Consider the following 3,861-nt stretch of genomic DNA (forward strand, 5'->3'; position numbering starts at 1 on the left):
GGACCCCAAGCCCATAAAACTCCTGATCTCGGTGGGGGACCTCGACACCTCCCACCTCATAACTGCCTCAATCTTGGCCGGATCGACCAAAATCCCATTCTGGTTAATGAGGTGTCCCAGGAACTGGACCTCTCGTACCCAGAAATCGTACATGGAGAATTTAGCATAAAGCCTTTCCGATCTCAAAACCCCAAGTATCTCCCTCAAATGCTCCTCATGCTGCTCTTTGGATCTAGAATACACCATGATATCATCGATGAACAGAATCACCGACTTATCCAACATGGGCCTGCAAACCCGGTTCATGAGATCCATGAACGCTGCCGGTGCGTTGGTGAGTCCAAATGGCATCACCACGAACTGGTAATGCCCATAACGCTTCCTAAAGGCCGTCTTCTGTATATCCTCCTCCCGGACAATCATCTGATGATATCCAGACCTCAAATCGATCTTTGAAAACCAAGACGCCCCCTGCAACTGATCGAACAGATCGTCGATCCTCGGAAGTGGATAACGCTTCTTGACCGTCAGCTTGTTCAGCTCTCGGTAGTCAATGCACATCCGGAGTGAGCCATCCTTCTTCTTGACAAAGAGGATTGACGCTCCCCACGACGAACTACTTGGCCTGATAAAGCCCTTCCCCAACAGCTCGTGGAGCTGTGAGATAACTCCTGCATGTAACGTCGAAAATTTTCAAACAAAATTTTCATTTAAAATCACATAATTCTCAGAACACATTTCACAGAAATCTCATGTATTTAATTTCCAACTCGCAACTCCATAATTGTTTGATTAAAATCCAGGATCCTCAAAACATAACTCTTAAACTGGTGTGTACAATCAAGTGATCCTAAGAAAAACTTTAAACACATTACACATAACACGGTAAGCACGAAGCTTAGTGAGTTCCCCAAAATACCACACACGCAGCTCATTAGCCACTTGAGGCTATATCATTGCAAGACCCTCTGGTCAATGTGTCTCAGTGGGACCCTCTAGTCTTGCAACTCTGATGGACCCTCCGGTCCTAGCTCTGTAAGCGCAACATAATATACAACATAAATCACAAAGACATAACGCAGGATATCAAAACACTTAATATAAGCACATAAGATACTCTGGTCACACATAGATCACTACTCACAGTAAGTATAGTGAGAAGACTCACCTCGGATGATGAACAGCCCCTATAAACGCTGCAAGTACACATCGTCCTCTAACTCTGAGCCAAACCCACAATTAACCCAAATAGGAACTAAGTCCAAACTCTTACTCATTAGGTCTAAAGGTAGTCCACTAACAAGCCCATCCATAATCTTAAACCCATTGGGCCCACCAAGGCCCAACTCCCAAGTCCAAGTGACTAAGCCAACTCAAGGGCCCAAGGCACACACACACATAGATATGTATATATATATATATATATATATATATATATATATATATATATTGTAGAGATATAAAAACATGGTTTGGCATGCGGAATTAAAGATTGCACAATGAGCATGGTGATTTCGGTGCTTAAGAGATGTATTGAATATGTCTGGTGTTACAAAAAAAAGGATCTAGATCTAGTCTACATAAATAACACACACTTACACACTCACTTTTACACTTCTCAAGCACCCAAATCACCATGTTCATTGGAAATGAACACAAGTTAAAATCAAAGTAAATATGATCTTGTTTAAGCTTTTTTACGCTCTCAAATGTTTACAGAGTAAAAAGACAGGTTCTGTAAAGGACTCTTATCTAAATGTAGTAAAGTTCCCTATTTATAGGAAACAGAGAAAGCGTATAAAAAATACTAAGGCATTGACACTAAGCTTCGTATAAAAGCACCTTAGTAAATAGATCACAAAACATACGAAGGGTACAGAAAAAGAATTCAACTAATTACAACATATTTGACCCTTACAATCTCCCCTTTTGTAATAATAGTCGAACACCTCAATTTGTGAGTAACTGGATGGAATACAGCAACACCCTTCGTATTTCCGTATACCAAGCAATAATCCTCTTCAACCCCTTCTTATCTCTTTCATTATTCTTGTTTCAATGATTTATACGAACAATGAAGTTCATATATTGTGAAGTAGTATACCTTTCAACTTTGCAAGCTTCGAACAAAAATCTTTTCGCTTTTCCCCTTTGTCCTTTCCAGCGAAAACCATTCCAATAGGCTTTAAGCAGATCTCCCCATCTTCATACTTCTTTAACTCGGCTTGACTCTTCGTAGGTTCCATAGGAGTTGTTATTTCTAAACCCTTTGCAGTTGCCAACTCAACATTAGTAAGTGTCAGACACTCATAATAGTTCTCAATGAAGATCTTGATGTGAGCAACTCCAAGAAGAAACACTTCAGGGTCTGTTTCTCGAAGATACGAAGATTTTTTATCTTTAAGAATCAATGCAACTTGTATGAGATCATACAAGTTCATCAGTGGAAAGTCAGACACAGTAAAATCACACACTTGCCCATACGCCCTTGCCACAAAAAATCGAAACTTCTGCATCATGTCCTCGAACAGTACATCCGTCTTGATGCTGATAACCTTCTTAATCTTTATCAATGACCAGACTTCTTTAGGTTCTTTTCCAAGCACACCATGAAATCGAATCTTCATGTATGTGTACTCATCATCATTATCAAATTTCTCCTTGATTCTGTACTGGGCCATGATAAACATCATCTCACTGATTGGAAAATCATGTTGGCTCAGATCAATGTTTGTCACTATGTAGCTCTGCTTTGGCTTCTTTGACTCACTATACTCTGAACTAATCTCATCTTTTCCAATTCTGCTTCTACTTCAACCATCTTTTCTTCCTTCTATTTTTCAACAACAATAGTTTTTCCTTTGTCTTTCTTGGCTGAATTATCTATCACCTCCTTTGTTTTCGAACTACAGCCACCAACTGGTTTAGCAATCAAAATTCCTTTCGAAATTGGTCTTGTAATTGGAATTATTGTTACGACAATTGAAGTAACTGGTCCAGTAGACGAAATAATTGGTTTTTTTGTTGGAGTCCTCAAAGAGAATACCGTTCCAACAACCTTTTCATCTTCATGCAAAGCTTCACCACCAGCCCTCGCATCACCAACCCTCTTCTTTCCCCCTTGTACCCCTATGGAAACAGGTGAGGCAGTTGTTGGTAGAAGGCTCGAAAATCTTGATAGAGGAGCCAGTTGCTTGTGTAAGATGGATTTGAATTGTGTAAACTTCTGTGAAAGAAATTCCGGAGTAATCAATGAGGAAGAAACCGGCTTGACAGACAACTCCTTCAATTCCTTTAACAAAGTAAGAATCTCCATAAAGCTTTGATTCTCAGGTGTAGAAAGTTTAAAAATTTGAGGACTCAAACTTTCATACAACTTGACATATTTGGTAACGACATCACAAATAATGTTAACTTTTTGATTAATAGATGCTTAATCCTGTTGAACAGTAGCAATCTCCTTTTCCATGTCTTCATGAAGCTCACGGATTTGCATATGAACATCTTTTCTGACCTTCTTGACTTCAATAGCAAATAAAACATGCTGTTCCTTCGCCAAATTCTTCAATTCTTTGACCTCACCCAAAAATTTCAAATTTTGAAAATTAACTCTTAATTCATTATTTTGATCGCTGTGATCAACTTTCTCTAAAACATGAGACTCAGAATCCTTTATCATTCCAGAAACCTTACTTATCACTCTAGCTTCGAACGTTTTTAACATCGTATCTATTTCTAAACTTGATACAGAAGAAACTCCACCCACATCTGCTTGAGATTGAATAATCAAATTCAATTTCTGGTTTAAAATCTTGAATTGCTTCATGGTTATCAACATTTGATCAGGAACATTTTCTTCTT

This window comes from Lactuca sativa, chromosome 5 (genome assembly GCF_002870075.4).
Source record: "Lactuca sativa cultivar Salinas chromosome 5, Lsat_Salinas_v11, whole genome shotgun sequence".
Classification (NCBI taxonomy): domain Eukaryota; kingdom Viridiplantae; phylum Streptophyta; class Magnoliopsida; order Asterales; family Asteraceae; genus Lactuca; species Lactuca sativa.